The following is a 13,945-nucleotide window of genomic DNA, read 5'->3' on the forward strand; positions in this document are numbered from 1 at the left end:
TTCATTGCTTCTTTACTTGGTTTCTTTTGGCAGTAGCTGATCACTAAATGAGGCTGAGGAGAAGAAGAGTTATAAAACTAGTATGATATTGGTGATTTTTTTTTTGAGGGGGGAAGTCTCCACTTTCTTGATTGTCAATGCTTGAAATAAATGCCTTTAGAAGGGAAGTGGACTGGAGCGATAGCAGGGCTGGAACAATAGCACAGCAGGTAGGGCATTTGCCTTGCAAGCGGCTGACCCAGATTTGATTCCTCCGGTCCCTCTCGGACAGCCCAGTAAGCTACCCAGAGTATCCTGCCTGCACGCAGAGCCTGGCAAGCTCCCTGTGGCATACTCGATATGCCAAAAACAGTAACAAAAAGTCTCACATTGGAGACGTCACTGGTGCCCGCTCAAACAAATCAGTGAACAACGGGAGAACCATGTTACCGTGCTACATACTATTTGATAATAAGTGTATTTAAAAGTTTTTCCATACTTGGGACTGTAATGATAGTACAATGAATAGGGCATTTGCCTTGCACATGGCCAGCCTAGGTCCAATCCCTGGCACCCCATATAGTCCCCTCAGCCTACCAGGAGTGATTTCTGAGGATAGAGCAAGGATTTTTTTTAAGTCTTTTTTTTTAAAATCTTGCTTCACCTTTTTTTTTTTTTTTTTTAAATGAGGGAGTGCTTCTAGGAAATAAGTCCTGAGTACATACCTTTCATATGTACACTCTGGACTTCAGTTGCTTCCTAAACTTCAGGTTATGCTTCCATTCATTTTCTGTGGGAATTTCTTTGAAAATAATTCATTCTCTTTTCATATCTACTCTCTTCTAAATCTTCTTTCTTTTATGCCTTGTCTCCTTAAAAAAATCAATTGCTATATCAATTACTACAGGGGCCACACTCAGTAGTGCCAGGCACCAGAGGCCCATACTTGGTGACGTGATCGTGTGATGCTGAGGATGGAACTCAGGACCGTGGACAATCAAGGTACGTGTTCTACCTCAAAATGCAGAGGATTGCGCCCTCCCTTTCTCCTTTTCTACAAACTACTCGGAAAGCCCCTCACTACTCTCATTCTCAGATTGCTTCACTTCTTCCTACATTGAAACTAAGGATGACTGGCAAGAATTTTCTAATATTCTCTCTTTTTCATCTATTTCTATTCTCTCAGTAATAGTATTGCTCTCTTTTTTAAGAAAGACCACTTGTTATCTTTTGATTTTTAAGTTAGCATAATATTGGTTATATATAGAAGCATATATATGTAACATTTGACTATTACAAAATTGAATAAAAATGACCCTTTATGAAATAGTCTTTTAACATAAGAAGGAGAATACTAGGACAGGAGATATAGTTATATAGGTTAATAAAATTACACTGATTGACCTTACCCCAGTGACCCCTAATATTGCAGGGGAATTCCCAGTGTACAGAGTAACATTCTGACTCCCAACAGCATCACCAGGTGTGAACCCCTCCCCCCCAAAATGAGGTGAATGCTACATATACTCCTTTCTTTTTATGTTCTTTTTCTTCTCCCCAGTATAATTTCCCATCTCAATTTTTTTTTTGCTTTTTGGGTCACACCCGACGATGCACAGGGGTTACTCCTGGCTCATGCACTCAGGAATTACTCCTGGAGGTGCTTGGGGGACCATATGGGATGCTGGGAATCAAACCTGGTCGGCCGCGTGCAAGGCAAATGCCCTGCTCACTGGGCTATCACTCTAGCCCCTCCATCCTGAGTTTTTTAAAAAATACTTTTTGTTATTGCTTATGCATTTCTCAACTATAAATACATTGTATAAACTATATAAATAATCTAAAAACACACTATACTAATTAATAGTTGTCCCTTTATCATATATCTGTATGGCATAGCTGTCACTGTCCTCCTGTTGTTCATCTATTTGCTTGAGCGGGCCCAGTAACGTCTCCATCGTGAGACTTTGTTGTTACTGTGTTTGGCATATTGAATACGTCACGGGGAGCTTGCCAGGCTTTGCTGATGGCATAGCTATATTCTTTAAAACGTATTTTCATTTTTCTTTTTTTAAATAATAAAATGATATCATATTTAATATAGTCTTTCTGTATGTGTTTTCTCCCAATATTGTATTAAACAAAATTTTGGGGTATAGAGAGATAAAACAGCAGGTATGGCACTTGCCTTGCATCTTGCCAATCAAGGTTTGATACTTGGCACCACATATGGTCCACTGGACAGCTCCAGGAACGATGTCTGAGCAGAGAGGTAGTAGTAAGTACTGAGCACAGTAGGGTATGGCCTAAAACTAATAAACAATTTGTGTGTGTAATAGTTCACCCCTTTTCAGTTCCACTTGATTTTTCCATGGTGTAAATATAACACAATTAGTTTACTTTTTCTTCTTTGGGTTATTACTACATGTGATTGCTAGTATAAAGAATTCTGCTTTCAAAACAAAGCCTGAGGCATGACCAATACAAGTAGGATTGAGGAGGCTGAAGGATGGGAGGACTGGGGTGAACTCTACGGGACAATGGTGGAGGGACCTGAAAACACCAGTGGGGAGATTGTCATTATGCAATCTCTCTGGCCCATTCATTTTGTTTTTAATTATTTTTTGCTTTGGGGATATATATGGTGGTTCTTGAGAACTACTCATGGCTCAGAATTCAGTGGTTGGTCTTAGTGATGCTTGGGAGATCATGCAATGCTGGGAATTGAACTGGAACTTGGCTATGCAAAAATATATTCTCCAGACCACTGAGCTGTCTCCTGGGAACTTTTTTGTGATGCTGAGGCTGTGTGAGAAACAGCAGTCAGAAATTGCCCTACAGATGGCATACTGCAAAGCTGCCATGATCAAGCAGCAGTGGTGCCATTAACATGCTTGGACATTATTGCTGGGCATTTGAACTCAGGACCATTTGCTTGCATGATGGGCACTCTAATCTCCTATGTTATTACTTCAGGTCCTAGGCTTATTATTTCCTCCTATTTCCTCTTCCACAAAATACCTGTTTATCTATTTGCACATTTTTTTACTGAGCTTTTAAATTTTCTTATTAATTTTATGACTTTTGTATTGCAAATATCTTCCTCAAATTCACAATGTGTATTTTTTCATTTTATTTGAATAGTGTTTCAATGAGCAGAAGTTTTACATTTTGTTATTTCATTTGTCAATGTTTTCATTTATGACTGGCGCTTTTGTGTTTTGCATAAAAGTTTTTCATATACTGAAGTTGTAAAATTCTTTAATAAATGTTGATTGACTCTCTCCCTTCTTCCTTTCCTTCCTTCTTTACCTCACTCTTGTTCTTTTATTTTATTTTTGTTTGTTTTTATTTCCTTTTATAGCACCCATATTTTCAGGACAATGTTGAAAAGAAGCACTCTTAAATAGTGGGCATCATTATTTTACTGCTAATTTAGATATGCTTCCAGCATTTTTCTATGAAGAATGCTATTTTTAGATCAGAGAGATTGTACAGAAAGTAAGGCTGTATTTAATGTTTATGGACCAGAGAGGTAGTACAGGAAGTAAGGCTGTGGCCCTGCTTCAAATCCCCAGAACCACATGGGGCCCTTGAATAGTGCCAGGGTAACTGCTGAATAAAAAGTCAGGAATAGCCCCTGAGCACCAGTAGATGTTACCCTTCTTTCCCCTCCCTATTTAGAATGCCATTTACTGAGTTCATTGATAATCTTCATTAGATTAAGGAAGTTTTTCCTGCATGCCTAGCTTTCTAGGAGTAGGGTAGAGAGATAGTACAGGTAGGGGCGCTTGCCTTGCATGGGATCAACCCAGGTTCAAACCTTGGCATCCCATATGGTCCCCAGAACCCACCAGAAGTGATCCCTGAGCACAGAGCACAGAACCACTGGGTGTGTCCTCAAAACAAAACAAAAATCAAGAGAGGCTATGGTGACCATAAGACCATTGTTCCCACCTGCCAGCAGCAAGATTTCTCCACTGGCTCCCAGAAGCTCAGCAAATTCATTGGTTAAAGATGATCATCAACTCCATCCATTTTCTGCACAAGGAGAAGAAAAAGTAAGAGGAGGAGGTGTCCATATTACACAAGAACACCATGGCCTTAAAGAGCATGGAAATGAACTATGAACAGATTGTGAAGGCACACCAGGACAATCCTCATGAGGGGGAGCACCAGGTCTCCAACCAGGTCAACTTCAGCATATTTCAAGGCATCATGGACTCCCTGTTCCAATCCTTCAATGCTCAATTCTCCCATCTCTGTGACTAGCTTCTAGGAGTTGTCGAACTGGGTCTTCAGCTAGATTGAGGAGCACTGTGAGTCTCATATCCTTTGGAGATCATGATTGGCATCCTGAACCAATTAAAGAACCAAGTCTACTGACCATTTCTTGGAACCGACCAAACAGCCAAGGAGGTCACTGAGTCTCCCACTTGGTCCTGGCATTGCTGTGCTTATAAAATAGGATTGCAGCACCATACCCCAGCCAGCTGGTGTTCCTCTTTGGTGACTGTTTCCCAACCTTGTCCTGAGCGCTTGGGGTGTTTGCTAAAGCTTCTGATTAATTTACTATATTGACCATAAAAACTTGAACCTGCCCCTCTCCCTGTGGAACTTTTTGTTACTATTTGATAAATGGTGTTTGTATGTGGTCATTTCCCCTTTCATTATGTTATTTTTTGAGATTTCATTCATAATTTTTCTTTCTTGGGGGCGGGATAGGATGGGGCAGGACTCAGACAACATCCAGCAGTGCACAGGGCTATTCTTCAGCAGAGCATATTTGGTGGTAGGGATAAGACTGGAGTTTGCTATATGTAAGGCAAATGTCTTACTTCTTATACTTTCTTCCCTGTCCTGTAAAGTATATTTTTACATTAATCTATCCAGATCATTTAACTTTACAAATGTACTGCATAATTATATGGGTTAGTTGTCCCATACAATTTTGGTTGTTGTTTTTGGTTTGGCGGCCATACTGGGGGTGCTCAGGTCTTACTCCTGGATATGTGCTGCGAGATCACTTCTGGTGGAATTCAGGGAATGAAATAGGGTGCTGAGAATTAAATCCGGGTCTACTGTGTACAAGGAAAATGCCTTACCCACTGTACTATATTTTTTTGGACCTTTCCGATACTATTTTTTATTTTTGTCTTTGGATCACCCTTGTCTGTGCTCCAGACTTATTCCTGGTTCTTTTCTCCGAGATATTCATGGTGTGCTTGGGGGACCATATGTGGTTCTGTGGTCAGTTGCATACAAGGAAATTATCACTATATTATCTCTCTGTACATTTATGCTGGGCTGGAGGATAGCACAGCGGGTAAGGTGTTTGCCTGCCTTGCATGCAGCTGACCCGCCTGACCCAGGTTCGATTCCTCTGCCCCTCTCCGAGAGTCCAGCAAGCTACTGAGAGTATCTAGCCTGCATGGCAAAGTCTGGCAAGCTCCCCATGACGTATTAGATATACCAAACACAGTAACAACAGGTCTCACAATGGAGACATTACTGGGCCCGCTCAAGCAAATAGATGAACAATGGGAGGGCAGTGCAGTGCAGTGCATATTATATCTGTAGCTACGTCACCTTTTTATTTATAATATTTTCTGACTAAAAGGGAGCTGTTACATCTTTATCACATTTGATATGGAAAAATAGCTTTTAAGGAACCAAAGCAAATTAAGAAAATGACTTGGATTGATCTGTTGAATTCTTAATCTAGTTTTTTAAAAGTCTCCTAGGAAAAACCTCACTGTTTAGAAATAGCCACACTGTCCCCACTGTAAGACTGATACTTGTCAGCTAGACTGAAAGAGTTTCTCAGGGGCTGTAAACAAATGCTCTTCATTTGTCTAGTGGCAAGACTGTTGTCACATGCCTTCCAATGTGAGCTGATAAACTTCCAGCATACTAGGACTAATAGCAACAACAAAGACTCATTTAAAAATCTATTTTCACTACTTCTTAGAATCCTTCCTCAGAAGCCAAACAAAGGATATTTTATTCTGTGCTCTGAAGAATTTATTGCTTAAGATGACATTTGAGAGGGAAGTCTTGGGCTAACCCCATCATGTTGCTGGGGATCAAACTGGCGTCAACCTCATGCAAGGCAAGCAACTTAACCCCTGTACTATCTCTCCAGATCCTGCAGATCAGACTTTTGGACCAAAATATGGGGGGGAAGTTCATTAGGGATCACCCAATTTTACCTTGTGGAGATTAAATTCTGTAAAGAGCATCACTTTGATTTTATTTAGAAAAATAAATTAATAACATAGTAGAGATGAAAAATCTATTGCAAGATAGAAAAGTGGCTTGATTTTCTATATCTGAAAATATAAAACTTAGTGCTTTAAGTAACCATAAAGCTAACAGAAGATGTACTTAGATTTTCATGAAGATGAATTAAGCAAGAGGCTGACATGGCAGGATAAAATGAGTAATGTATTTATCTATACTTTTTTTTTGTCTGTTTAAATGAATGGTATTGTGGCACATGGCAGGAATAAATGTTGGCCTATGAGTCAAAAGGCTGCTTCCAGCTGTGCCCCTCAGCACGTCTCTGGTTTTATCTATGGCTGGCTTTTTAGATAATATCTAAGGATGTCTCCAGATCAGTGATTCTATATAATCTAGGGCAATAGAGAAATACCTGGTCCTCTCACCGCCTACTCAAAGGAATACTGGAACTGAAATCCTGAGAGCTCCTGATAAGATTAAAATCATGCATAGTTTGAGGGAAGATGAGGTGGGAAGGAGGTAGAAAAAGATTCAACTGGTAACATAAAAAGCTCATTGTAAAAAAAAAGCCCACTGAATTTTAGTAGCAATTTATTCATTTTAATATAACTCAGTATTCTGGTTCCTCAGAGTTCAACCAACTTTTATTTATCTTCCTATATAGATGAAGAACGAGGCTTAAGGGCATCAAATTTATTAAAAATAAGGTTACAAGTTAAACTGGTCAACTAGAAATAGAAACATAAAACTATAAAACATAATCGTAGCATTATTGTCACATCAGTTTTGTGTTTGTGGGTTAGATCTGTATGGTGTCATTCTACTTTAGATTGTGCTTTTCTAGAAGGCAAAGAATGTGTAATTCAGAGTAAAGTTTTTAGCATGAAAATTCTACAAACTATGCATCAGGAGATTAGCAAGTAGTATTTGGAGTTTGAATTCCATTCCTTCAAAAGCAAAATTTGCATGTTGTAGGTTCTGTTGATTATTTAGGTGACTAGTCTTCACTCTCAAACTTTTTTCTGTTTTCAGAAAGACAGATGCATGGTGAAGGTTTTACTGGGACATTGACTGGAGAAAGGCAGGAGGGATTATAGCATGTTTATATGCTCCTGCAAACTCTGGAACTGGACAGGACTGCTCGGAATGAGCATTCTGCAATGTTTATCTGTAAAATAACACTGTTTCTTATTTGGTCTGCTTCTCTGCATAGGTTGTAATGAATCAGTTGCAAGTAAATCCAATTCAGACTGACCTACGCAACACAGAATAAAGACAGGCAATTGACAATAGGCATGACAAGCTCCATCTCTTTCCTTTTAGTTCCCTTGGCTCTGTCCTTTGATGCAACAGTTTTGCTCTGCCTAGTAGCCAGCTGACCCAGCAGTCCTGAGCCTCTTATTTTCACTCAAGAACCCAAGTGAAGCGAACCCATTGCTCTTTCTTCAGATATTGCTATCAGAAAATGTGTGCAAAAGTTAGTTGTGAAGACAGACCTCATCCAACCTCCCAACATATATTATTTGTGCAACCTTGTGGAAAACTTAACCAAGAGATGACCTGGAGTTAGAAGCAAATACTTTGACTATTTTACTAATACTAAAGTTGGGAGTCAGGGAATAGACATTTAAGAGAAGACTTTTCTTAGTTTAAAATGCAATTGGGTAAAGAGTTGTGCATGTGATTTAAGGGAGCACATACCTTACATAGTTGAGGTCCTGGAAATCTATCCCGGGTACCACATCTCACCCTTACCACTTTCACTGCAGGGTGTGAATTGCAAGGAATCCCCAGGCTGGGTATTACTCTGTAACAATAGCAATAACTAACTGAAAAAAATGCAATTGATCAGAAAATAAGTACACTTTCTGGCAAACATTGGGTTAATAGGAGCAGCCATTCCACAGTGAATACTGACAATGCCAGTCAGTGTGTTAACTACTGCATTTGAATTGCTCTCATTTAGTACTCATGACAATCTAAAGTAAGTATTAGTATTGCCCTCATTATTCAGTTGTGGAGATTTAAGTCTTTAAAAGATTAGGCAAATAGGACATCATGTTAGCAATAGAATATAGGTATGCAAAAGTACAATCTTTATTTCCAGAGTGTTCTACCTCTCCCGATCACTGTCTTGTGATTCATGGGTGAGAGATCAGGATACCACAAAACATTTCATGATAGTGACAGCGGTAGCATTCTATTAAAAATTTTTTTCCTCAGAGATCACTCTAGTAGCAACCATATAGTTAGAAATTATGTGGTGTTTAGTCTTTTAAAAGGAGGGAAAGTTGTGATATTACAGTCAGAAAAAAATTATAAAGCTGGGAAAACCTGGACTATTTTAGATGAAGGATATCTTTTCAAACACTCATAAACTGGGTCTGGGAGAGAGCGTGGGTTGTGGAGCACAAGCCAAGCATGCGAGAGGTGCTGAGTTTGATCCTAGCACCCCCAGGTGGACTTATTGGATCCCAAGCGCCACCCTTACCTTGGGCACCAGACTATCAACTTCACAACACAAAGTCTAACGCTGCTGGGAGTGTTCCTGGGACACTTGAGCACAACTGAGTACCACACACACACACACACACACACACACACACACACTATAGCAGCAAAATATTAGGCCAGTAATTAAAAAGCCATTTTCTTAAGTTAAAACAAAAACGAACAAAATATAACCATACAGAAGAAACAAGCAATTTAGTAGCATTTAAAAAGAGATACTACCTAAGGGAATTTGTATAACTGAGTGAGAAGACTTGCCAAAGAATAGAATATGTCATTGGCTAGAAGAGATATAATGAGACTCCATAGCTAGAACAGATGCAGTGAGACTCCTTGGTCATCCTTTGTGCAACTTTTTTTTTTTTTGCTTTTTGGGTTACACCCGGCTATGTACAGGAGTTATTCCTGGCTCTGCACTCAGGAATTATTCCTGGCGGTTCTCGGGGGACCATATGGGATGCTGGGAATCGAACCTGGGTTGGCCGCATGCAAGGCGAACGCCCTACCCGCTGTGCTATCGCTCCAGCTCCTCTGTGCAGCTTGTGATGTGATAGGAGGTAGTAGGAGATGACCAATGTTTTTCACTATCACTATCCTCCCTTTGTTCATCAATTTGCTCGAGTGGGCCCAGTAACATTGTGAAACTTGTTACTGTGTTTGGCATATCAAATACATCACGGATAGCTTGCCAGGCTTTGCCGTGCGGGCGAGATACTCTCAGTAGCTTGCCAGGCTCTCTTAGAGAGGCGGAGGAATCGGATTGGCCATGTTGGCTGCGTGCAAGGCAAATGCCCTACCCGCTGTACTATCACTCCAGCCCAATGTTTTTATGTAACTTAAATGATCATTTAGAAATGAACATGATGATAATTAAGAAGCCTCATAGTTACTGTATTATAAATGTTATTAATTATCTTTTAATCTCAGCTAGTGGCATGAAAATATGAATATTTCAAAAAGATGTTATTATTATTTTTATTTCTGGCTAAATGGGACATTTGCTTGTTTGGATATTCTTCAACATCACAATTGAGGTCAGAAGTCAATTACAAAAGAAAGGTTCTTTGCTCTATTTAAAAAAAATAAAGACACTTTCTGTTTGTCCCTGAACTGGTTTTGCAAGAAGAGACTGCCCATTCTGCAGGCAGGTGGTTCCTTGCTTTGCTGTTTTGGATCTTCAATCACTAGTGACATGCCTGCAATCCACAAAGTCCTGGGTGTCTCTTTTAGCTATCATCTTCTGAAAGACATCTAAAAGGGTTTTTTTTTTTGGTGCTTGAGTGCATTAGGTTTCATTTCTTACATTCCATAATGTAAGTGGAAAAGTTGATCCACAGTGACATTGAAGGGTTCAATTCTGCATGAACTTTTGTTTTTCTTTTCAAAATAATCCTTTCTTCCCTTTTTCCTGTGAGGCTTAAGTTCATCTAAAAATTGTTGACTGTTTTCTAGAGATACATGCCCAGCAAAACTGAACCATCTCACTGAAATTGGCATCAACCAGCAAAAGCATGGCTTTAAATACTAGAGACGCATTTGTAGAATGACTAAACTGGCTAAGCAGCAAAAGAGAGTGTACTGAGATCAAGAAGAGTCAATCATCAACCACTCTCGTTGTTTTTAAATAGACTTACTATGCTTTTAAAGGAATATTATTCCAATAAAACAATCCGCAAATAAATACAAAACAAAAGGGCAAATGTAGAGACATATTGCAAGTAAGCATGCATACCAAAAAGGTAAGTGCAAATTAGATTTGAATATTCATGAGTCACAAATCATTGGCAGTTTGAAATAATGCAAAACAGCTTTATAAATGAGGTTAAGGCAAGGGACATCAAAGAAATGCATCGTTAAATCAATAGCAATTTGATTGTGCATATACTTGTAAATTGCGGTTACAGTTTTTGTGACATGAGGAAAAATACTGTGTATCTGATGAAGGAGGAAAACACATAAATATTCCCTTTGTATGTTATATTTTTCCAATTCATCATATACTTGGAGATCAGCCAGGTAGAAAGTGGTTGGACATTATATTTCTCTCTCTGCGCCCTCAACACAGTTTCCTTTTCAAAGTTTCAGGCTATGCCTAAAATGCCTTTGCTTGCTTTGCTAAACAAAATTTAATACGGAACAATTCCTATAAAGTTGCTTTCTTAAATAAAGGTTATCATCTGGCACACATGGCTAGAGAATAGTTCATCTCTTCAGTCCCTTCATAAAATAAATAAAATATTGCTCACCAGAAAATGTGCTGTTTCAATGAATGTTTTAACGTTTAGGTGGCAGAGCAATGCAAAGTATAAGAATTTATAAAATTTGTATTTTGAAATAATTTGTCAGTTTAAAACAAATAGCAAACTTCGTAATTTAGATAAAATGTTTTCATTTTTGTTCAGTCATTAATTAGCCATTCATCTGTTATTGATTCTATTGTACCAGTAGATTTTGGGGGTTAAAGTGCATGCACACTTGTGTGCATGGAGAGACACATAAAATTATAGTACTCACAAATAAAAGACTTGCTTTGTTTAACTCAAAACAGAAACGCTTCTAAATAATTTTCCTCGGGAGTTGATATTTGAGTTACTTTCTATAAGTGAGCAGCATTTTTTTGAGACACCATCTTCTGTTTGCCTCTTTTTTTCTGTCTGCTTTTTAGAATGATTGATGAAGTTTGTGACATCACATGAAAATTGTGGCACACGGTGACATTAATTTTGGAAGATGCTGGGGAATTGTGGTCTGTTTAGAAAATTAATCAATATCTTCTTTGTATGCCATGCTCTAAGACAGATATTTAGGTGACTGTCTAAATGGGAACATTTAGATATTGAGAGGTGAAATCCAGATGTAGCATAATGAGAGAATTTTGAGTTGTTCCCAATTCCCTCTTCTGTTTGGAAAGACGATAAACTGACATCTGTGCTATTAATAATCAAGATATCCATATCTTCCAAAAGCAATGGCATTGATAATTTTTAAGGTCTTTATATCAAGGATGCAATTGTAATTTGTCAGTATTGATTCAGCTTAAGTTTAAGATTATATTTGTAAACCATACCTTATTATCTTGGCTACAGCTGAAAATGCCTTGACTTTCAAAAGCTAACTCAGTTGCTCTTAATAGAAACTCTTTTACATTATTCTTTTCTGCAAACATTTTGCTACAACATAGTATGAGATTATTTAAATTATCTAAATTTCTTCTAAATTGTTTACTCACAATGTATGATTTAATTGTGTGTGGCAAGAGTCTATATAGGCAAATACTTTTTTCCTCTGCTGTATTTAGTTATGAAATTGTTTCTGTTCCGTTAGGTCATAGTTACTACATTTTTCTGACAAGAAGCATAATTTATGCTAGGTGTATATTAAGTTATTTTGATGGTTCTTTTTTATATCTGTGTTTATATTTTTAAAAATTGTTAAATATATAAATTATAAACCAGCATGTTACGTCAGTCAAGAAATCTAGACCTTATTATTCTGCTTCTTCATAATCTGAGATTAGAGGAAAGGTAATATTTTTCCCCTGCCTTTTCAGATGGGGCAGATTCAGGAGAGGGCTTAACTCACCCTTGTCATAAGTAGGATGAATTTTTGTAACCTTCTCCATGTCTAGGATCAAGAGACTAGAGGACCAGGGAGCTATTTTCTGGCAATACAGTATCAAAATCGAAGGAAAATAAAATAAAATAAAATAAAAGCTTGGCATTGATTCTGAATCACTTAATACCAACTTACTAAATTCCAGTGAAGTTTTGTCTTATCATGAAAAAAAGAAAAAAAATAGTCTTTCTATCCTAAATGTCACTATGGGAGTCCCTTGGTCCTCATGCTCATTTTGCTATGTAAATAGAATTATTTTTATCTTGAAAGAGCAATGAAGTGTCAGGGAATTCTATTTTCTAGTTTTCCCTTAACTGCCACTATGCACTCTTATGAGGTACTTCAAATTCTTTGGGTCTCTGCTCCTCAATTATTAAAGAAGCAGAAGCAGAAATGTTCAAACTGAGCTTCTGAAATTCAAGGTCCTGGGAAACCACAAATGATGAGCAACAAACTAGGAAGATGGGCTTGTGGAACTCAGGGAAAAGCCAGCACTTCTTTGTCTGCTTTTCATGTTGTGATTATCAAAGTTGAATTTGAGGAAAGTAAACCAATTTTGAATGTTGAAAGTATTGCACTTAAAAAAGCATCATAAAAAAATGACTCAAACAAAAATGAGTGTGAGAATTTCCCATGATTTGATCTTTCTGATCTGTACCAGTTTCGCTTCACATGATTGTAATGGATATTAAAGTGGCAAGAATGGTCAGTTCCTGGCTTTCTCCTTTGAAACAGATTGTGAAAATTTTCCCCACAAGGAACGTGAACTCTATTAAAGTAATGCTTTAATGAAACAGTCTATGATGTCAGACAACCTCTTTACATGGCCTATTCTTTTCCTGGGCAGAGCTGTACTTTTCCGAGGCAAGAAGTTTCTGAAGCTTTCCCACTTCCTGACCCCTTTTAGTTCAAGGAATTTTTACGGGGTACCAGGTATGTAACATAAGCACCCAAATAGAATGTTTACTGACAACAAATCATAAATTGGTTTAAAAACATTCAACAACCCCTGTTTTCAGTTATGCAGTTCCTTACGGGGTACTGGTTCAATTGAATAAGTTTTGGTTTGGGTTGAAGGATGCCCTTGGGGTGGAGAATGCACATACTCACGTGATTGTTGCAGGCTTGATGGCATTGTTTGTCCAACCACTGCAGCTTCTCTTTCTTTTTCTTTTCCTTTTGACATGAAAATATATATTACTATGCTTTCACTATCAGAACTTAGGATCTTGATCTTTCCTTTCTGCCTCTGTTCCAGACCCAAAGAATGTCACTGGGTACTTTGACAACCTTACAACAGGCTCTGAGAATGTCACCAACAGAATGGCTTCTACCACCAAATCCAGAAATCAGCACTTCATCATTTTCTTCCATTAGATTCGAGACGCCGTCACTGGGTACAAAGGCTATGGTTTCCTTGCGGCTCTTGACCAGCTGAAGCACACTTCCTAATAGCAGAATTTGGCCGTTTGGCTTCAACCCCGACATTTCCCAGCATGATTCTATTTGTGTGGGCAGCACCTCCCCCAAAAGTATTGACCTCCAGGAACGTGCCCCAAATGTGCTTTCCTGTGTGTTTATTAGTTTCTGATCTCAC

General features: G+C 38.4%; 1 pseudogene; it reads left to right on the top strand.

The window, feature by feature from the left end:
- The first annotated feature begins 2,453 nt into the window (after nt 1-2,453).
- On the top strand, nt 2,454-4,365 carry LOC130041724 (max-like protein X; annotated as a pseudogene).
- Nucleotides 4,366-13,945: the final 9,580 nt, after the last annotated feature.

This window comes from Sorex fumeus, unplaced genomic scaffold (assembly GCF_029834395.1).
Source record: "Sorex fumeus unplaced genomic scaffold, SorFum_2.1 ptg000098l, whole genome shotgun sequence".
Lineage (NCBI taxonomy): Eukaryota > Metazoa > Chordata > Mammalia > Eulipotyphla > Soricidae > Sorex > Sorex fumeus.